Raw genomic sequence first — 23,984 nt, 5'->3', positions numbered from 1 at the left:
AGAAACAATACGGCTGCTAACACGTTCTTCTAAATCAATTTTCTTTTCGGCATTTTTTAATTGCAGCCCGTCGCGGCAGCTTCACGTGCATGCTCGCGCGAGCAAACGCCGCTGGCACGCTGCGAAGCATATAGACGGAAACGCGCGCAGTAATAAATTTTGGTGACCGGACTTCGTGCGTAGCTTCCACAGCGTTGCACCTGAGGTATGAAATGGAATATAGGCTTGCCTAGCGACATTCGACGTACGCTTGCAGTTATCGTGTTTACCACACGGCGATGCTAAAACTGCCTAATATCTTTATGTCAACACTAGCATGGAGCACGCATACCGATTCTTGATTGAGCCACAATCGCAAAGTCGTCGAACCATAGTATGAATATTGCACATATAATACCTCTGGCCATCTCTGGATGTGTATGATAAGCAACTTCCATGACTGTACCTCGCAGCACTGCATGTGCGCGCTTTGAAACGCGGCACTTATGTTCGCGATCGTGTATCAACACTCAAAAAACCACGGGACTTTAGACAAGCAGCGGCAAGGTGCTTGACATCGCGGAATTGCACCCGTGTTTACAATCTAATGAGAAGTTAGTGCTTCGGCATTCTTCCAGCAGCAAGTTCCCAGTGACACATTAGCGCTTTTTCCAACGCGCGAGAAGGTGCGCACATCGCTTTCGCTTTTGGCACACTCAACATCGTCGTTGCCGCCGTTGCCGCCATCGTTTTCCGTATCGGCTGTCGGTTCGAACATGTACGTCGAAAATACAAGCTGTCCGAGGCATACGGTACTACTGCGTTTTTTTTTCTTTTTTCGTTTAATTTAGTTTTAATACCTTGGTCATTTATGCTCTTGACGCCGCGAACCATACTTTCACTCACGGAGGAAATAATCGCTTCGGGGCAGTGGCGTAGCCAAAAATTTCGTTCGGGGGGGGGGGGGGGGGGGGCTCACTTTCCAGCTCGGCGTACTCCTTATAGAAATAGTCGAGGGATCAAATACATTAAACATTAATAATAACTGCGTTTTCATTGCCAAAGATGCTGCAAACGAATTCAAGACAAGTTAAGTATGTATTTTTCCATAAAAGATTATACTCGTATGTCACAAAATTGTGCCCGAAATAACTGATATCAATGCTTCCATATTTTCTGTATATTTAATAAGTGAAGCAAATGTCACACGAACCTTAGAACTATATCAGTTTGAAACCAGCAAAGCAGTGCATGCCGCTGATATGCAAAATGTAAAGGCCATGAATTGTACAAGTTGAGGACAAATTTTTTAATGAAAATTTGTTAGCCTCCCGACCTTTCTCTCATTTGCATCTCTCTCTCTCTCTCATTCAAGAACCTTGTTTGCATTTTTTTTACATATTCAACGGCCAGGGAAAAATCTCAATGACGCTGTCATTTATTAGAATGTATTGCGCAGGAGCAGCTGTCACCGGTCGTGTATTGCGAGTAACTGCTCCGAATTATAGTCGCAACAGAGAGCACATATAAAAAGCAGGAGTTCTGCAAAATATACGAGGGCGAGTCAAATGAAAGTGAGCCAATGCGAATGTATGACAAACGGGGTGCTTTATACAAAATTAGTCTCCATGAGCGTTTAGACATTGGTCCCACTGGCTAACGAGTCGCGTAATTCCCATCTCATGAAACTCCTTAGGTTGCTGCTTCAATAATCTGTAACTGGCTACGTCATCGTCCGACACGAATCTGCTTCCCTTGAGCAATTTTTTCAAATGCTCCCAAATGTGGAAGTCGCAAGGCGACAAGTCTGGGCTGTATGGCGGATGTTGCAGCGTTTCCCACTTGAACTTTTCCCCTTTTGTATTAACCACATCAGCCACGTGGGGACGGGCAATGTCGGGGAGCAACATGATCCCATTGCTCAATTTTCAACGTCGTTTGTTCTTGATTTCGACAAGCAGCCGATTTGCTGTTTCACAATATCGGAAACGATTGATAGTCTCTCCAGGTTTAGCAAATTCGATCAATAATGGCATCTGACGATCAAAAAAAGTAAAGTCAACAACACTTTTCCGGCAGTAATGACGGCCTTTGCTTTCCTTGGGGGTGGTGAATTCAAATGTTTCTGCTGTAAGCTTTGCCGCAGTGTTTCAGGCTAGTAGTAGCGGCACCGTGATTCGTCCTCGGTCACAATTGCAGACAAAAAGTCGTCAGCCTCATCGTGATACCGGATTAGATGAGTCAAGGCAGCGCTGAACTTCTCCGTCTTCTGGCGATGGTTCAAAATCTTGGGCATCCATTGCGCACACGAGTCGATAACCGAAATGTTAATGAATTATGGTGTGAACTGAACCGTGACTAATGTTCATAAGCTCTGCCAGTTCATTGATGCTTATCCTCCGTTATTGTCTAATCAGCTCATCAAACTTTGTAATTGTGTTGGAGGTGATTGCACGGTGGCTTTGGCCCGGTCTTGGATCGTCTTTGCAACTTACACGACCTTCTTTGAACAGTTTGCTCCAACGCTTCACAGTGGTCAATGTAACGAAATGTTCAACGTACACGACAGCCATACGGCCGACTAATTTCTTTTTGGGAAACACCTTCATCTCTCAGAAACTTCACGACACCACCATGTTGAACTACTGGAGCGTCCATTATTTCACGCAACCATGTTCAACCCAGTGTATGAGAGCATTAAAGAACATTTATCCTCGCACCTGCCTGTAACTTTTGTAAATGAGATGCCTATGTGCTATGCACATGCCTCGCAGATATTGAACAGAACCATTAATGCGCGGGGTTGGTTGGCGCAGTTTCATTTGAATCGTCCTCGTAAATTAGAAATGCGACGATACAATCCAATATAGCGAATATAGAAATGTGAAGATACAGCTTGAGAAAGGGCGAAAAGCTGTCAGTAGAAACAGAGTTAACTGCGCATACACACAAAACCTCGCAACAAGATATTTAAATATACGTATAAGTCTCCAATAAATGTACGTAGCTGAGAAAAAGTCCCTATATATGATGCGTTAAATAAGGCAAATAAACATGTTACGCAACCACAGATTCACAGATCACAGCCTCCCCCTCCCTCCATTCCCCCGATGTATCGCGCGCGACGGAAGGCGGCGCGCTTCCTCCCCGCTTTTCTCCCTTACACACACAAGACAGAGCCACCATCATCGGCTCACCCATGCCGCCCCCCCCCTCACGCTTTCACTCGCACATACAGCGTGCGGCGCGCGGTCAAGATGTTATCGCCTTTGGACTTTATTTATACGGAACATGAGGGCGGACGGCGACGGCAGGAATGCGCCTGGAGTCTCCATATAGCTGCTATCGCAATAATAAGAGTATCCGGCAACTGAAGCGTCCCGTGGCCCATTGCTTTCCGCAAAAGAAGTAACAAAATCAAACTTTCACCATATGACAATTCGCTGCACCGCAACAATGTCTTTTTTTCTTCTTCTGAGGGCGGAGGGGGGGGGCGCCGAAATGAAATAACGCAAAGGAAAGCATGTTGGCTACAGTCGAGTGCCTACTTTGGGCACCTAGTGTGCTCGAATGTGGTCGTCTCCCTGCAGCACGCTCTGCACTTGTCATTGGGGTGCGATTCTGGGTACATCCTATGCATCTACTCCCCCTGCTGTATCGCGCGCGAAAGGAGGCGGTGCGCTTTCTCCCTGCTTTTCTCCCTTGCGCACACAAGACTGAGCCACCATCGCCGGCTCACCCATGCCACCCCCACCCCGCCCTTACGCTTTCACTCGCACATGCAGCATGCGGCGCGCGGTTACGATGTTATCGCCCTTGGACTTTATACGGAACGTGAGGGCCATGACGACGGCAGGAATGCGTCTGGAGTGCCCATATAATTGCTATCACAATAATATAATAAAACTATCCGGCACCTGAAGCGTCCCGTGGGCCATTACTTTCCGCAAAAGAAGAAGTCACAAAATCGAACTTTCACTATGCGACAATTTGCTTCGCCGCAACAGTCTTTCTTTTGTGGGGTGGGGGCACGGAAATGAAAAAAAAAAACGCAAAGGAAAGCATGTTGGCCACAATCGACGGCCTACTTTGGGCACCTAATGTGGCTACCGAAGGAATATCGAAGAAAACGTAAGACGCTTGGTCCACAGAGAAGCATACGCACACTGCTCGCGGTATCCTACACCGGCGAGGCAAAATTTTCCGGAGAGGTTGCGCTCAAGCGAACGCGTTGCAATCCGTCGAGTCCCCGCAGTGATGGCGGCGAGCGACTATGCATTGTTTCGTTTTCTCGCCTGTGAGCCAGAAAGCGTCCAAAACTCTGCCAGGCGAAAATCCAGTCGGCCAGAGAAAAACGAACGCGCATCGAAGTGCGCCGCGCGGTGGTCGATGCAGCACGAGAAAAACGCATGCGCTCTGGCTGGATCGGCAGCCCGCGGGTAGAGAGAACAAAAAAGAAAAAAAGAAAAAGAGGCTCAATGTGTCATCGCGAGTAAAAGTCCAAGTAGAAAAATTAATAAGAGCTTAATTACCTTTGCTGGCTTTAGTGTCTTGACATGGATGCTTTGGCACAGGTGAAAAAAAAATGATGATATTCTTTCCTGTGACATGACGGCACAAATGAACCACCACAACGCTTCGTGTCATCGGACCTCGCTGCGTGCTTTGTCAACTTGTCTGATAGCGCGTTGATTTGGCTTGTCTCTTTGTATGGTCCGATATACGACTTTAGAAAAGTCAATGCACCTTTAGCGTCAAATGTTTATAACATCACTAAACCCGCAAAGTTCCGGAATTGAAAATCTAAAGCACGACTTTGGATATGTTAATGCACCTTTCGCATCAAAAGGTTATGAGAACTTTATACCCATAACGTTTCAGAACTGAAATCCAAGCGCTCCGTAGATTCTGCGGTCTCCGCGAGATGCCGAGACGAGCCCGCTCGCCAACAAAACGCCCTTGAAACTTTGTGCTCGGTGGGGCGCCTTGCGTTACGATATGTGACTCCAGATGCATGGGCGTTGCCGCGAAATCCAGCCCGATTTGGCAATGTTCGCGCTAAAATGTTTTTTCTAGCGTGTAAAGGACATTCTAGACAAAATCGAGCATGATTTCCGGCGCCGGGAGTTGTTTTGGTCGGCGGCGCATGACAGCACGAAAAAATTTCGGGGGGGGGGGGGGGGCTGAAGCCTCATAAGGCCCTCCCCCCCCTGGCTACGTCCCTGCTTCGGGGTATACCCAGCGTCCAGTAAACGATTTACCTGATCAGAAAAAGACGCCTTCGACATATTAAAACACGACTTCTTTAATGCAGCATTTAGGATAGTCTTCGCTATAGCCCGCTTCACTACTTTAGAATGACTGGATTTGTAGTTCAAAATGGGCTTAACCGACCTGGGATCATATTTCCAGCACAAATGATTTTTACCAAAGATTAATCTCAGGTCTAGAAACTGCAGTTGGTGGTCCTTAGGGACTTCGACGGTAAAATCAAGGCCGGTACGCTCCCGGTGAAGAAGAAAGAACATGTTCAGGGTCATGTGTTTAACCTGAGCACGATGCCTATTCCGGAGGAACACAAGCGGGTATTGGCTCTCGGCCCGAAGTACTGCATCGAACCTCACCTGAACCCCTTTGAGAAGGTGGCCACAGCAAGGTCTCAAGGTGTGCCAAAGAGGACGAACGTTCAAGGTGTTTTTCGGAGTGTGTAGATGCCATTGCAAGGATAGGAAGTGGTAAGGGTGGCAAAGACATGTTTAGGCCCTTAGTTTACTTTCTGTGTGAAAACAATTTACATGTGTTAGTAGCATACAAAGAAGGGGACTTCGTTGTCATGAATTCTGATGTGTATTGACAGAAGTCTGAGGATGCAATTCGGAAAAATTTCAGAAGTGTAAAGGTTAAGGCTGCGAAAGTCAAGCAGCAAGCATTAACTTTGTTGGAAGCAATGAATTTGCAACGTTTAGCGGCCAGCGTAAAGAAAGCAAAAAATTCTGGAGCTAAAGGTTTTCTTTACTGTGAAATCGCACAAGGATGACATGCCGTTCCAGGCCATATATAGTCTCGGAAAAGGACAGCTGACAGTTAAGCGTGTCGGGATTTCTACAGAGAAATATTGTGAGCTGAACAATAGTTGATCCTTTCAGGATAGCCAATTCGGATAATGTGTTCAAGTATCTGGAAGACAGTTCGTTGAACATTCGGCGTGCCTTCAGCGTAGATGTGTAAAACTTATATTACTCCCTTCTACATGCCCAGGTTATGAAATGTGTTAAAGGCTGCATAGTGTGTGACAATGATTAAGAAGCCTTCATCAATGGTTGCGGTATCTCAGTAGAAGCCTTCCTTGAACTTCTTTCCTTTTACTTCAGATCTACCGTTGTTTCATGGAGAGGGGGTCTCTATATACAAAAATCTAGGGTATGCATTGGCTCGTGCGTAGCTCCTATCATTAGTGACATTTTTCTAGGTTATATTGATAGGAAACTAGAGATGGGGGGCCTCCTTGCTGAGCTTTCCAATAGGGTTTTTCGCTATGTTGATGGTTTCGTTATATTTTTTTACCAGTGACATTCACGCCGAGGGTGTTGATGAAATTTTAACGTTATTCAGGCAGCACGGCATGGGCCTTGATTTTATCTTCGAAGTCCCTAAGGACCCCCAACTGCAGTTTCTAGACCGGAGATTAATCTTTGGTAAAAATCATGTGTGCTGGAAATATGATCCCAGGTCGGTTAAGCCCATTTTCAACTACAAATTCGGTCATACTAAAGTATCGAAGTGAGCTATAGCGAAGACTATCCTAAATGCTGCATTAAAGAAGTCGTGTTTTCATATGTCGAAGGCTGCTTTTTCTGATCAGGTAAATCGTTTACTGGACGCTGGGTATACCCCGAAGCGATTATTTCATCTGTGAGTGAAAGTATGGTTCGCGGCGTCAAGAGCATAAATGACCAAGGTATTAAAACTAAATTAGACGGAAAAAGAAAACAACGCAGTAGTACCGTATGTACACAAGTTACCCCATGGGCTTAAGAACGTTGGTTCAAGGGACAGCATTAATGTTCGTTTTTCTGCGAAACATAAGATAGGTCGCATATGCCCGTTAGTTGATAATTTGCAGAAGGATAAGCAAGTGAAGGGAAAATGCACTGTCAAACATGTGAACAGGTACATCACTTGTGCTAAGCAGGGTGTGTATGCCATTCCATTATCTTGTGGTAGAGAGTATGTGGGACAAACGAAGCGATGCGTGAGTGTTCGACTTAGGGATCATGAGCTATCGCTTCAAGCGGTTGCGCCACTTCATCTCCCGGGGCATTGCAAGTCGTGCGGTTGTCCCCCTGAATTTAAAAAAAAGCTAGTGTCATTTTTAAACACGCGAGCCTATTGACAAGGGAAATCACCGAGGCTTACAATATAATGATTAGGGACAAAGCATGTATCAGCGAACCGTCTATCACTCTTCATGACAAGGAACTGCGTTACCTATATGTCAATTTTGATTATGCGTCAGTTTGTCACAGTTGCTTCGATGCATCTCTGTGTCTCGTGCATGTCATGGTTATCAACTGGCACCTATATATATGTTAGACATATCTTCAATAAAATATCAGTTTAGAGTCAGCGCCGTGTCGTAGTTTTATACCTCCTTTTGTCCTTGTCTTGTGTTGAGCTGTAACGTACCTTACTATGGTCAGTGAAAGTCGAGGAAACACGACGATGTCGTCGAGGTAACGTAGACAAGTTTCCCACTTGAGATCGCGAAGAACAGTGGCGATCATTCTTTCAAATATGATGGGAGCATTGCATAGGCCGAAAGGCATTACGTTAAACTCGTAAACGTAAACTCGTAAACAAACCTTCCTATGAATTCCAACGAACTGGTCCAACTTGCCGTCTTGAATCACTGACCGTCTGCAACGCTTAGATGAAGTGCTCACATGCCTTTCTAATGCCGGACTTCAACTAAACACTAGGAAGTGCCGTTTGGCAAGCACAACGAATAAAGTCCTACGTCATCTCGTTAGCAAAAGACGGCATCCAGCCCGATCCGGACAAAATTTCCGCAGTGCTAAACTTTCCACACCCACTTCGTGCGAAAAAACTGCGCAGCTTCCTTGCACTCACCTCATACTTTCAACGTTTTATCCGGAACTTCGCCAGCATTGCCTCGCCCCTCCACAAGCTCCTTGCTAGTTCCAGTTCCTTCGATTGGAACGATCTGTGTGAAGCCGCGTCCCAAGAACTCAAGCGCGCACTAACATCCCCACCTGTTTGTAATTTTGATGACAAGGCGACCACATTACTGCATAATGACGCTAGTGGTGAAGGAATTGGTGCCGTGCTGCTGCAACGCGACCACGAATTTTGCGAAAAGGTTGTTGCATATGCAAGCCGCGTTCTGACTACCGCGGAAAAGAAGTACTCGATCACCGAACAAGAGTGTTTGGCTATTGTCTGGCCCATTCAGAAATTTTTGTCCATACCTCCATGGTCGACTTTTCACGGTTGTGACCGACCACCATGCCCTATGTTGGTTGTCGAAAATCAAAAACTTGTCTGGACGCCTTGGCCGCTGCATACTCCGATTACAAGCATATGATTTCGATGTCATATACAAGTCCGGAAGGAAGCACCAAAATGACGATGCTCTTTCACGATGCCCATTACCACCACCATCAGAGCACATCACATCACCTTGCCAAATTGGCCGCACGGAGGACGCATCGTCTATTACACCGATTTCCTCCTTGACTCCATCAAACCGCCCTTCAGTGCTTTCCGCTCACCAGCGCGCCAGTTCTTATTGCCATGGTATCATCAAACGCCTTAGCGGTGTTTCATCTCCACCCAATGCCAGGCTACGGAAACAGCTCAAACTGTTCAAGTTCGAAGACGACGCGCTTTACCGTTACATTTTTCACCTGGAAGGCCATCGATTGGTTCCCGTTATACCGCGCTCTCTTCGCGCTGCAGTTCTGCAGGCCTTACACGATGACCCTACGTCAGGCCACTTGGGTTACCACAAAACACACGAGCGCATACGCAGCTGATTCTTTTGGCCAGGTCTTTCCACGAGTATAGCGATATGTTGCCTCGTGCACGCTTTTCCAACACCGCAAGCGACCTACTACTGCTCCGGTTGGAACGCTACAACCACTTCCTTGTCCAGCAGAACCCTTCTCTGTCGTCGGCATTGACCTTTTGAGGCCACTCCCAACTACTCCATACGGTAACAGATGGATCGTTTATGCTGTTGACCAGTTGATCGGTACGCTGAAACAGCCTCAGTACGTTCAGGAGCTGCCTCAGAAGTAGCGGCTTTGTTCTTGCAGGCTACCTACTTACGTCACGGGGCGCCTCACGTTCTTTTGAGCGACCGAAGCAAGCCATTTCTTTCAAGCACTCTTAATCAATTTCTGCAAGCGTCCAGCACCGTGCACAAGACAACGTCTAGCTACCACCCTCAAACCAATTGCCTCACAGAGCGATTTCATCGCACGCTGTGCGACATGCTGTCCATGTATATTCAACCTGACCATCATAACTGGGATGCGATTCTCCCATTTGTAACAAATGTAAAATGTCTGTTCAACGGACCACCGGATACTCTCCGTTTTTCTTAGTATACGGCCGCCACCCAACCTCATCACTCGACGTTTCTTTTTTCTCTGGCCCCATCAACGCTTCACCATTCATTTGCGACCAGCTTGTGTCTCGTCTTGCCCAATTTCGTCGTCGCGCCCGTATGAGCACTGAAGCAAGCCAAGAGGATCGCAAACATCGGTACGATGCCTCTCACCGTGTCGTTTTCTACCGCCCTGGTGACGACGTGCTCCTATGGACACCTGCACGAACACTCGGTTTATGTGAGAAGCTTGAGTCTCGATATATTGGCCCCTACAAAGTCATAGAGCAGACCTTGCCGGTGAACTATCGGGTTACACCTGTTGATTCCCCAACTGACCGACGCTGCCGCAGAACAGAGATCGTGCACGTTTCCCGCCTGAAGCCCTTTCATCTCCGTTCCACTGTCTAATGTGCGGCCAGGCTAGCCGCTTCCGTCCACGGGGGAAATTAGTGGAAGCATTTACGCGGACTTCATCTTCATCTGTACAAAGTCATAATCAATCATCGGCTCGTGTTCGCTTTTGCGTAGTCGGTGCCAGTTTTCTTTCCTGGAATAAAGTGTCGTCTCGACCGTGGTATTTCAATACGTTTACAGACAAGGTAAAACACCACAACGGTATTTGCGCCATCGTGCAGAGGATTCTTATTGAATTTCTTTTAATTAGATGGCGACCCGCTAGCCGTTCGGCAAGCAGATCAGCGACTCCCATCAATTACAAAAGCGACAAGCAAAAACCGCAGACAGCGCAGCGTACAAAGAGCTTTCATGTTAAGCACCTAAAGCAACCCCTATAATTTTTTTCGGAATGAAAATATTATACTTTGAACAAGAAAACAAACATTACGAAGTACTAACAGACATTTCATTCAAATGAAACGAGGTTGGTCGGAGTTAATAAATTTCCTAGCAAACATTTTTGTGCATGTGCGTTTGCTGCTAGATTATAAAGATCTATAATAAGACATTTATGAATGTATTGAAATATCTTAAGATACAAATTGAAAGTATCGTATCCGATACAATAATTGCGGCCGTATCTTGTAGATGTATCTCAAATACTTGTTGCCCGAGTATCTTGTATCATGATACAGTTGCAAAGCATCTTTGCCCAGCCCTGCTTACAGCTCGACGAACTCTACTGCTATTGATGTGACATCTGGAGCGCCCCAAGGCTCCGTTCTTAGGCTGCTGCTTTTTTTAATCTACATAAATGATTTGCCTGGTAAAATCTCTTCTAACTTTCGTCTTTATGTCGATGACTGTGTTTTATATGAAGTGACTAACTGTTATAATAATCATCACCGCCTCGAGGAGTCGTTTGCTAGGTTTTGCAGTTGGTGCAACACGTGGCAAATGAACATTAATTTTGATAAAACCGTCCTTATGTCCTTTTGTAACAATCTTGCTTTCTCTCTCTTCTGGTTCACTTTTTCATTACTCCTTCAGTACCCGTGCTATGGGCTACGGGATCTGAGTATCTCGGTGTTACTTTTACGCATAACATGTCATGTTCTAAGCATACCGATTACATATGTAACAAATCACTATGAAAATTATGTTATCTATCCAACTCCCCAAAAGATACTAAACCACTATTATATAAATCGCTAATCCGTCCTGTTGTTCACTATGCATATGTTGTGCATAGACACATGGTGTGATTTTCCGTGCGATCTGTCGTACGGCGCGTCGTGTGCGACTCGCCGCATGCGGCGAATCGGGACACGTGGTACGAATGACCGAGCGGCGGGTAGCTCCGCCCAGAACCGGCGCCCCTGCGTGGAAGTTCGGAATGCTGCATAACTTCGAACAGAAAGTGAAAGCAAACGTATTTGCACAGCTCTCTTGTTTGAAACAAACGATGACAATATAAACACGCCTATGGAAGCACTGTAGACGTGTTTCCGCAAGGCCGCGTTAGCAGTAACGGCTCCTTTGACAGCCGCCGATGGCTATTGGCCTCGAGCTCCACCACTGGAAAAGCTGGCGCCACCGTCGGCGTGACGTGCTAGGAGGGATCACGTGGACATAGCGGCCGCGTCGGCTGCTTCGGGCGCGCCGAAGGGAGCTGAAAACGAGTTTAAATTCCCTCGAACGCTGCGGTCCTCATTTAGTGGCGAAATTTTCCCGCTTCGAGTGTCTCCTTTACAACGCTTGAAAGCATTACAATAGGTAGTGGCTGCCTTTGAAGGCGCGCAACATGGTAGGCTACTGCTCGGTGCCGCAGGGCCGGACGCACGTAACGGAGGCCGGTGTCAGCCTTATTCACACGTAGCCGCAGGACAAGACGCTGCGTGAAGCTTGGCTCGCGAAACATAAAACCGGCAAACAGTCATCGGCTGCAACTCGGGTATGCAACAAGCACAGACGCGAGGAAGATTTCTGCTGCGGCGCCCGGTCTGCGATGTTCTGAAAACGCGCACTGAGATGCTCGCCCGAGTCCGCTGCCCGACTAATGTCATGACGGTTTGGTGTATGAACTTGTCGATGCTATAGATACTGGCAAGTTCAGTGGAGTGGAAAGGCAGCGGTAAGAAGCACATTTAAAAAAAAGCATGGCATATGGTCATGTTTGTGTTATAAATTAATGCACTGGATTACAAAAAAGGAGCAGAGGGAAATTGCACGCTGAGAGCACCGATAAACATGCAGTGCGACGCAACTCGAGAAATAGTATTGAAAGGTCAAAGAATTTAGAAGAAAAAAAGATTGAATCGTCGCGACGGCACATCACAGTCCCCGTAGGCGTCGAACTCTCTACAATGAAATTATCTTTGAACAGCTCTGATAGCGCCCACGCAACAATGGTTGCTTGTATACTGTCAAATGCTCATATTCTGCGGCCTAAAGCTGAAGGCACGGAGCGAAAACGCGCGCGCGGAGAAAGCGAAACAGTGCGCGGACAAGCATGCAGACGCGCACTCGGTCGCTGCGAATCTGCGCGATCGCTGCATTGAGGCTTCGTTCTATTACACTCCATTTAGTTATACAAACACTATAAGAACATATTTCACATAGTTTTCTCTCAGCGTTTACCTACCTTTCACGCAAGAAGCCGGTTCGGGAGACTCCATCGCGGCGACCGCGCGCAGTGGCGTTCACTATACGTATTCGGTAAAGAGATAGCGTCTGTAAACGATTGTGTGCTTTCAGTTTGCCCAAGATTATTATTTAGACAGTAAGAAACTTCTCTCGTTTCGAAAGTACTTACAGAAATGGCCGGGAGAGCTCGCGCGTGGTGTTTTCAGTGAGCGCTGACAGCAAAACCTATGAGGAGCGCGCCACGTGATCCCTCATACTACGCCAGCGAGGCGCTTCCGATAGATGGCGACTCCGTAACTCCTCGCCGCCAATAGGAGCCGGCAGGCATAGCTCGCTCGGCCATCGAATCCGACACCGGTGGCGCTTGTGACACGATCGCTTGCAGCTCGTATAACGAAGCGTCTATGTTAGTCGGCACAACATGTACACAGTTATCTCACGCTTAAATTGCAGCACATTTGATTTCATTGGCGCCGACGGAAGCGAACGAGCATGCCAGGCGAGCTTGCGATCGCTGGGAGACTGTGTAGGCCTAGTTCGCCGGCCGTCTATCCGAGGCCGATGGCCCATACCGATGCGTCCGCAGCTCGTAATAAAGCGCCTAAATTCATCAGCACAATCAATGTCTGAACATTTATGTTCAGACATTGAACATTTCAGACATTTATGAAAATACGGTTAGTTTTCTCGGTGCCGTTAGTAGCGATGAGTAAACACGCCAGTCAGGCGAGTCGCTTCGTATAAACGATTGCTGGCGCGTCTGCGCTGACCGCGTCGGAGTAGAAATCACGCCAACGATTTACTATATCGCACAAAGGCTCCCATCTGAAAACCTACACAATCTGCACAGAGAAAAATATAATTCCTAAAGGTCTAACACTCAAGGCTGTACCAGCTCTAGGAACACTCCCACCACAGCATCGTGCAAACTGGCAAACAACATTACATAATGCCTCACTTTCACTTTTGAATATCCTCAAAGAACACTGCGAAGAGCAAATCGAAACTTTTAGCCACAGACTTCGGAACATAACCCTGACACCAGATGAGAAGAGAGATTTAGAACATTACGACGAAAAACATTCTAGAAAATTGGTTCAAAAACAAAGGAAAAAAGCAAATTTTAATCAAAAAACAACCTTCCAGCCAAACAGCCACCACACGCAGACAAGAGGGACCTCGAGTTTAGAAGTACCAGACAGGAAGGAAACTTCCACAGAACTAAACCGCTCCAATGTTATAGACATTTCAAAAACATTAAGTCAAAAAGAAATAGACGTACTCAGCAAGGGCCTAAACTTTTGCCCCACGAACAACACAATAAATGAATTCGAGCTTCACAAGGACCTCTCAGAATTCTCCCGACGAATGCGTATCCGACACTTTTTTGCAGACACACCAGACACCGGGACGACACCACTTAGAGCCCAATCCACTTGGACTCGCGAACCAGAACAAGCCATAGAACTTGACATATACCTTAAAACTGTCACTAAAGAAATTATAAGCCAATCCAAGACATCTAAGCGACCTAAAAACATAACTGCGTCGGAGAGTCATATCATTTCAAATCTGAGTTGCCGGAATGACATTGTTATTAAGGAAGGAGATAAGGGTGGAAGTATAGTTATTTGGCCAATAGAAAAATACAAGCACGAGGCTTACAGACAACCAAACAACCCAGAACATTACCGCAAACTAGATAACGATCCGACATTGGTCCTACACAGTGACAATTACCAACAGGCTGAAATCACTTTTGGCTGATGAATTGATAACACCGTCAGAATACAAATTTCTTAAACCAAGCAACAAAACTGCCGGGCGTTTTTACCTCCTTCTGAAAATTCATAAAATTCCATCCGCTGAACTATACACTGCTATTATCCCAGGCCGTCCGATAGTATCAAACAACAACACCCCGACAGAGAGCATCTCCACATTCCTTAACCACTACCTTGGTGACTTGCCAAAATCACTTTCGTCATTTGTACAAGATACGCCCCACCTGCTGAGAATTATAGAGGACATTAATACTAAAGGCACACTACCCCACAACACAATTCTCGCAACACTAGACGTCACGGCGCTGTACACCAACATTCCAATCCCTGATGGTTTATCTTCGATAAAACAAACGCTGTCTAAACACAATGTACAACACTCTACTGAAGTCTACTTGTCTCTCCTTGAATTAGTTCTAACACATAACTACTTCGAATTCGAAGAGAGTTACTACCTGCAGATACATGGTACAAGCATGGGTACGCCTTTTGCACCAATCTACGCGAACATATTTATGGGGATTCTAGAAACAGATTTCCTATCGCGCTGCACTACCAAGCCCCACACATACCTACGATACATAGACGACATACTCATAATCTGGGGACATGGTGAAGACAGTCTAGATAAATATGTAGCCTTTCTAAATTCTGTTCACCCAACAATAAAATTCACATCAGAATCCTCAACTGAGCGCATAAACTTTCTGGACACAACAATATACATTGACAATGGTGAGCTAAAGACAACGCTGTATAGGAAACCTTTCGACAAACAACAGTACCTAGAATATACCAGCCACCATCCCAGACATTGTAAACAAGGCATCTTTAAAGGCCAAGCCACACGACTACGTCGCATTTGCGTTGAAAACCAAGACTACATAGATAGACTCGATCACCTTAAAGAAACGCTATCAAACAGGAACCAACCAAACAGTGACCTTCAAACAGCCTACATCGCTGCAACCAAACTTGATCGAGCCGAGGTCCTCAAGCCCCGCCCGAGGATCACAAGAACAACAACGCCTCTTCTTACTACTAAATTCTCAAACGCACTCCCAAGCGTGAATAACATCCTAAGTAAATACTACCCAATTCTCACCAGCAACCAGAAACTTAAGAAGATTTTTCCCGACCCTCCCAGAGTAGCCTACAGACGCAACACTAATTTTAAAGATGTTCTTGTGCACGCCAAACTACAGAAAAAGAGGAAGTTGGGAACCAATCCCTGTGGCCGCCCCAGGTGCTCTACATGCAAACACATTCAATCTACTACTACAGTAAAAAGTACAGCGTCGAATTACACACACAAGGTAACTTCGGCTTTCACCTGCACATCAAGCAATGTAGTCTACTGTCTAGAATGCGCCGCTTGTAGCAAACAATACATAGGTGAGACTGGGCAACAAATTAATACAAGACTCAATGGTCACCGCGCGGACACAAAACACAATTTACCCAAAGCAGTAGCCAGCCACTTTAATGAAGATGGTCATATATTTGACAAAGCAAGGCTCTATATACTACAAATAAATTTCCGTTCCCCTCGCGAAAGGAAGTATACGAAATCATACCTCATACACAAGTTTAATTGCCTACACCCGACAGGAATTAATTTGGCACGCGGCAACTTAGAATCTTTAAAAGCGGTAACTTAAATCTGAAACTCTCATATCATCAACCAAGACACAAAACACATTAGGCCACCAGCTAACTATAATTTTTAACCTCACCTACTCTTCCATTTCGAAAAAAATTTTTTTCCTGCCTACTACTCAATTTATTGTACTCTTTCAGGTTTTTACGTCTATACCAACTGTACGACCCCCTTCTTCCATGTACACTTGCCCCCGCCCGCTTCTGCGCGCGTCACCCTCCTGTTTGTTATTCCGGTTTCGGTCCCCCCTCTCCCTTCCCCCCCTTTTTTTTAAATCAATCTTTTTTTGAAACCCCCTCATCAACACATTCCGAAGTCAATATGCCTTTTTCGGCGCCTCAACCCAGAGTATCGCCATTTCTGGATGCCGCCGTAACGACACCTACGATGAGCGACTGGGCCACTGCCCCTTGAAAGACCATGCCGCTGCCTTTCAGTCACCCCATACATTGCACCGCAGCCTCCTCGTCGCCATCTTAACTATTTCAAAATTACTCGACGTATTGCTGCTATGCTACTCAAGTCACTTTCAACTCATGGTTTTTTTTTTGTGTGTCTGTTTTTCTTTTTTGTCTTTTGTGTTACTCGCGCACTGACAGCTTGACCGGCCGTTCTAATGCCTCAAAAACATGCCGCCAACGACTCCCCCTGAATACCTCCTAACCTTTCGCATCCCCAACACGCTTCCCAAGCCCCCGTATTTCGTTTAAAAATTCATTTTTCTTTTTTCTTTTTCTTTCACTCCCCCCCTTTTTTTCTTTTTTTCTGCTTCTATTTCTTTTCTTTTCTCCCCGCGTGCCTACTCTCACGCTCTTGTCCCCTCGTCTTGGGAATGAAGCTCACAGACGTCGAACGACAGCGCTTGTTTCCTCTGGTAATCTCTCTTTAAAACTAGCCGCCAGCGACAACACCCGCACGTGACGTCACTGCACTAACCCTTTAAAACTAACACGCCGAGGATGACGAGGCCGCCTTTGACGAAGATAGGTCCTCCTATCGAAACGTTGGCCAGCCTTTCTGAGGCACCTTATCCCTGTTTACAAACTTTATACCACAGTGTGCTACTCCATCTGTCAGCCCCTTTCTTCTTTTTAAAGTTTTATAACATGCACTCTTTCGAGGCCACTTTATTCTATAAGTTATTTCGTGTCAGAAACAAATTGCAGCTTATTTATGTGCCGCCGTCAGCGGCGAAAGAGGCCTTCGTTTCGACCAGGGAGAAAAAGAACACAGACATGATCGGAGCGGCGAGGCGCTCGCTCGCCGGCTCCGCCCCGTCGGGTCTACGACGTGGCCGTGACGTTCGCGCTATCGGCGCTGTCATTGGCTGCGGTCGCCCGACCGATGCGGCACTCGCACGACAATATTCAGCAAGTTGGTCGCATGCGCGGCGTGCAATTCTGCGCCGCGTGCGGCGGACTTGGTTGAGAACCTGTTGAGTGCGGCTGCCGATGCGAATGGTCGTACGACCGATCGCACCCAAAATCGCACCATGTGTCTCCCGCTTTATATGCAGTGTAAGATTAAGAGGCTAGAAGCAACTAAGAAAAAAGCTGTAAGATTTATATGTCACCTATTCTTGGATTGTAGCGCGAAGTGACACAGACAGAGACTAGAAGCAGACATGACGAGCGCTATGTCACCGTTATGATCGTGACTTTTTACCCTCTTCTACACTTGGTTCCTTGAATTTAACTTGGCTCTATTCACGCCGCCGCATAGCATCATGGGATTTCTTGCACGGTATCATCAACACTTCGGTTAGACTTTCAAAAAACAACTATACGAACCCCGCGCCGCAGTCATCGACGAGGCGACATCACAACTTAAACTTGATGCCCTACTTTGCGCGCATGTTTAAATTCAGCCTTTTCCCTCGTTCCATAGAAGACTGGAATTATTTACCTGGGTCTATTCGCTCATGACCCTCCCGAACTTTTGTATCCAGCATCCAAGATGTATGGTATTTTGCTGTGTATATTTCCCTCGGTTAACCTACTCTTGCTATATAGCTCTTCTTGCGCTGCAGTATGTACAAATAAACAAATAAATCAATAAATAGCCTCTGGGTGAATACTGAAAACACTTTCATGATCTGATTTTATGAGACCTATGAGGCTTTTATGATGATTTTATGAGACGTTTATGATCGACCTGTCAGGTGTGAGAAGGGTTCAAGTGGGAGTCCCCATGTCGACATAATTGCCCTCTTCTCCGAAACAGCGTCACCCCTTTTATTCCCCGAGCTGACACAAAAGGAAGGACGAAGGAAAGAAAAGCCGAAGGGCTGGAGGTCGTCGATGGCTGAACCTACTTTCACAGGCTTCCCAAGAAGACGCCGACGACCGCAAGACCGCAAGGGCCGTCCTGGCCCCGTGTTAATCAGAACCGCTCAAGACTCGGATGAGAGTCACAACCATGTACGAATGAAGTGAATACAATCTTTTTTGCTTTTTTTCATCATCATTATGCCCGGCTTCGTCGCCGTTTCCTGATTCTTGTGGTGAAGACCCACCTTACCCGGCCGAGATCGCATCAAAAAACATGCATTGAAGCTGGTAAGGAAACTCAAGAACGCGACCTCCGAGTTCACTGTCAATTACTTTATAAGACAGCTGCGGACGAGGTTATAAAAATGCTGCCCTCTGAACCTTTTTTTTAGATTGTCCACTAACTCATGTATTTAGATTAAACAGCAGAATGAAGCTGACCATACTTCTTAAGCTTGTGCTCGCTTGTTGCCTAATTCAGGAAGGATCTATGTGGATCTAAATAAAGGATCTAAATAACGTTATTCGAAAAAAACAACAACATTAAAACGCATGTGAAACGCAATAACCGTCCTTAAGCATGCATCTAGCGGAGGGGATCCTCAGTTCTGGACTCCTGCGGCTTTTGCTGCCTCCCGGGCCTGTCACACCAGCTGCTGCAGGTCACGCAGGTTCAAGCTGGACAGCACGGCAACCCCCTTTTTCTAGTGTGGGGTTGAACGTGGGGGAGAAGTTTCGCTATGCGGTAACATTACATCACACGTTGTGTGGTGTAATGGTGAGTATGTCTCGCAGTGTAGGTATTTGTACGTGTACAGTGTGGGGTGTTTATAGGGCAACTTCGGGGATTTTTTTTGCCATGTCGAGGTAATGGAATATTTATGTTCCCGAGACCCCCCTGTCACGTGTCTGATAGTAGCATTGTTCTGCAAATTCGAAAATAATTTTAAATAAGCAAAAAAGCTCGAAAACGAAACCTGGCCAAGCTGCCAAGTGAACCTCTTTGAGTGACTATAAGGGTGGCTTGTGCCGTCACAAGTGTCCCCAGCGGGGAAGGCGCGCAAGGCATACCGGTCTCGTCCGGTGGGCGAACGAAACCAGCGAAGAGCTCACAGCCCCAACCCACGGGCCGCCCGGCTTCCACCTTTGATTCCCCCGCTACCCCTTGGGTGCCCTGGAGATCCTGCGCCGCCTCTTTTATTATAATCTCAGGTGCTCTCCTGAGGCCTCCGTTTGCCGGTTACATGTGCCCTCCTGGAGCAGTACCTGTAAAAAATCCAATCTATCGTCGCAACGAGAATCGTCGCAACAAGAAAAGCGGCCCGCGACTTATACAACACCAGCCAGAACCTTGCAACAAGCAGAACCCTCGTATAAAAGTAAAGACGACGAAAAACCGCAGGGCAGAAGAGCCCACCCATCAAGAATTGTCGCGGGTAACACCTAAAAATATTCACATTGTTGACGAAAAACGAAGTCCAATGCATTTCACTTACTGGAAATAAAGTGTTATTCGAACGTGCGACGTACAAAGACGTACCGAGACACGAAGGCGGCGAACGCAGATCCCGCCATTGTGGTAGTAAGCCATCGGCGAAAACACGCAATACAGCCGATGCCACGAAGCACTGATACAAAACGCACGGCAAACAGCATCAGCACAGCTAAACGACTCCAGTTAATATCCAGTATAAATGTACAGAACGGCTTAGAATGACGCACAACTGGCATAACGAACCCATGACCGAGACATTGCGGGCGGCAGTGGCAGTTTTTTCAAACTTCCTGCCTCCCAGTGTTTCCAGCACGGAATGAGATGTCTGACAAATTTGTAGCGTGCCTACTTGACTGTCGCCGAAGTGATCGCAGCGCGGTGGCTCTGTGACACCGCTGTGGTCACTGCAACACCGGCGTTTCGCTCCTGCTGCTGTCGGTACTTGCTGCGCGAGCATAGAAGAATGGTTTCCACGCGTCGTGTGCGCGCCCTGTATGGAAAACAATAACACGCCCTTGATTGTTGAAGTTCTGGTGTAAAATTATTTAACATTAAAGCCAACTTATTATGTTGCTTCCAACGAGTTCGATTTGTCTGTGGTTTCTTTTATTCATTAACGCCGACGGCTGAAGGTAACCGCACTTTTAACACGTCGTTTGGCATTTTATGCACTTTTAGACAAAAGGTCTGAAAAAGTTCTTGAGTTAGACGTTCTGAATGTATTTACTAAAATAAACTCTAGTGACACCAGTAGTGGGTTTTACCGCAGGTAGAATTTGTACTAGCATATTCCAAGTGTTGAGGTTATGTTTAGAAGAAATCCTATTTTCAGTCTTATCATAGACCAAGGCGCCTATAGCCGTTTGTAGCCGTTTCAAGAGATTTTTAAGAGGTTCTGTGTTTCGTGGGCGGCAGCGTACCGATGTCGATACAGATCCCTGTCGTCGCTTCTCGCTTTTTGTGTGTGCACTGTACGAAATGAGTAATGGTTTATTTCAGATCCGTATGGTCAAAACTAAACTACAAGAATTTTCTTCATCGTGGTGGCTTAATTCAGGTCAGTCGCTGAGGTCCGCCAGCAGTAGACGCACGAACTGCACGACTGTGACATATAGGCTTAACCTCTACTGAACGCGATCGGCATCGGCTCAAACTGTGTGTGCGAATGGCGAGGGCTGAAGTTCGTGTAGCCAACAATGCAACACCACTTGCCTCCCATCTCTTGTCCGTCTACCGGGAACGCAACTTTTCGCGACGGCAACTTCTCTCGCCAAGCACTAGCTCACAATCGTCGACGCTGTCGTCTGCATGATCCCTGCATGCTCTGCATGGAACACTCTTGACGTCATACACAATGTGGCCTGTAGCTGAGGAGGTAATTAGATAAAGTGTTCGAGGCAATTAATTAAATTAATTTGTAATATATCTGTGCAACTCTCAAACCTGCTTTTTTGAGGACATGACTGAACTGTCCAGAGGAATGTACCCAGCGAATTTCATCGACATCCGTTGACATCGAAAAATCTCCGGAGTTGCCCTTTAACCAGCGACAAGGGAGTCACATTGAAAAAAAAAAAGTCAACCGCATCTTTCGGGGGCAAAGATCGGAGAGGTAAGTACTTATTACGGCACAAAAGTGTTCAGAAACATTTCCACGTTGGCCCAACTTGTATACCATTTACCGCATCTTTTACGTTGCGTCTGAAAGAGCCTTCCTAGCATGAGCGATGAAAGAAAGAAAAGAAAAAAAAGGAGCGCGACAACCTTCAGCTGAAAACCAAACGCAGTCGTTGTATATCTATTTTCCCTGTGATTAGATGGAAATGTGTCAATATGAGCATCGATCTAACAATAAGAACAACATATTATACTGTAGTGAAAGTAAATGCACTTAATTATTTGTTTATATTTGTTTATATGTATATTTAGTTATACTGAACACAGACTTTTGCTTGAGTTTTAGGAAAGAGTAAACAGGTATTTCTGCTTTCGTAGTCTGTTTCCTTGCGCCTGTGCAAAATAGCACCGTTTTCCAAATAAACAAGCAATAATCAATTATTGGGCGTTGTACTTTGTTACCATAGTCAAAAGACAATCGTGTGTATCGCTGTCATTAGAATTCTCAAAACATTACTACAGGATCTATTGCACGTTTTCTGATTCTAGTTTTCTTTCTGAGCAAGCGAAACCTAATGCAGGTTATGAAATGTCGAAACTTCAGGCATAAAACTTTGCTTGATGTGACGTAAGTTGCAGACAGTTTCATATTTAAGGAAATTATTTAACGGTTACGGTCATTTACTTCAACAGCCTGCTATATTTTGTTAACGTTCCTGTTGTTTTAAGTCATGTAGCGAAGTATTTGAACAAGAAATTTGCGCGTAGAGCCAAACGCAGGGTCAAGACGAATGCCCTGTAGGAATGCCGTGTAGGGCTTTTTTTTTTCGGACGTCCCGTAGGTTCATTTTTTAGAAAAGTGGTTGGACACTGTTCGGCACATCGCGGGTTGCCTACAAATATACGGCAGTGAGAGCTGCGATTCTAACCTACACTCCACCAAACATTGGAGGGTTCCCTCTACGACGATAGTGGAGATAATGCAGCCATTGTATAAGCGATAACTCTACCGACAAATAACCCATACGATATAGACGCGAACGACAGCAAGGGACCCATTTGGCTCCGGAAGGAATACTTGTATGGGTAGCCGGTGGAACCTACGCTACTGCAGTTTTTCTTCAGAATTGGCGCACAGGAGTGACACTGGTGCAAATTGTCGACACTGTCAAGTGCTGCAGAAATACTTGCACACGTGTTTTGTGTTTGTCCTGCGTACACGTAAGAACGACAGAAGCTAGTCTCCTCGACTGCACGTGTCGATAGCAGACCGCTATCTGATGAGTCTGTTTTGAGTCCTTGGCCTAACGCACACAGCGCAGCCCAGGTTATAAGGGCGGCAGCTCTAGCCCTTTTACAAGCCGTTCGCCTTGACACGCGGCTTCAGAGATGCCGCAACGTGGCGCACAGTTGTATATAGGGACTTTCATATTTTCATCATCATCACTTCTTTTCTTCCCCGTTTCCCTTCCCTGCAGTGCAGAGTAGCCGACCAGAGTTCAAGCCGACCTTTCTGCCTCTCTGTAAATAAAATTACGCATATCTAAACATGTTGCATATCTAAAGCATATCTAACAAATCATATCTAAAGTGCATGTTGGAATCTATGCAAAGTGAGGCTTTGGCAAAGTGAATAATGAAATGTTATACAAACGTGCTATCTCATGCAATGTTTATGCACCGTACACGTACTTAAGCGCGCAGGAATAAAGTGAAGGCGCGTCTTTAAAGCGCAGCTTTCTTTGCCTCCTCCCTCGATTTTTCCGCTGCTGCTGCGCTGTCTTTTACACTCTGCGACGGGGGGGTTGAGGGGACGCCGAGAGTTGCATATGAGACCTTTTCAAACAGCTCCGTGGGCGTCACCACAATGCCCTCCGGAGCTTCCTGGCGGTTGCCACAATGCCATCTGAAATTCCCTGGCCATCGACACAATGCACTCTGGAAGGCTGTAATTGCGCACGAACCTGCGCAAAAGTATCGCAGAAGCTGCAGCGCTTACCTTCGTACTCACGCGCAACAACAGTCCAGTGGGGAGGTAGAATGGTAGAAAGAGGAGCCGGAAGTGACGAAACGGGTGAATGAGTGTTTTAGGCCCCGAACACTAAATACCACTAAATCATCACCATGCGTCCCAGCAGGAAGCGCGCAGTAGCGACTGTAATTTGGTCGTATACTTTGATTCGTGTTCTTTTTCTGCTAGGGGCACTGAACGCGGCTAAATATTTGATTTGTAAATGTACCTATAATAACCGACAAGCATAGTTAGCATGTCATTCTTTACAAAATGAGTAAGACATCATTTTTATTGGACTTTTGTCAGCGCTTTATAATTGAATAAATGTTTTGAGACCTCGCTGACGTGCGATAAGCAGCAACCCATCGATATCGACTGCAGTCCAGACCCTTTATCTATTTAAATTGTACGGCGGTAATATTTGCAGACGGCATGGTCGTTTCCTTGGAGCAGCATCACCCAGGCTCTTTTTAAGGCAGTTTTATTTTA

General features: G+C 46.2%; 1 pseudogene; it reads right to left on the bottom strand.

Annotated features, from left to right (window-relative positions):
* Positions 1 to 23,585, bottom strand: part of LOC142585881 (sterol carrier protein 2 pseudogene) — an 85,783-nt pseudogene extending 62,198 nt beyond the window's left edge.
* Positions 23,586 to 23,984: the final 399 nt, after the last annotated feature.

The sequence above is a fragment of the Dermacentor variabilis genome, chromosome 1, assembly GCF_050947875.1.
Source record: "Dermacentor variabilis isolate Ectoservices chromosome 1, ASM5094787v1, whole genome shotgun sequence".
NCBI classification, from domain to species: domain Eukaryota; kingdom Metazoa; phylum Arthropoda; class Arachnida; order Ixodida; family Ixodidae; genus Dermacentor; species Dermacentor variabilis.
The sequence above is the reverse complement of the archived record's forward strand: the minus strand, read 5'-3'. Positions and strand labels throughout refer to the sequence as shown.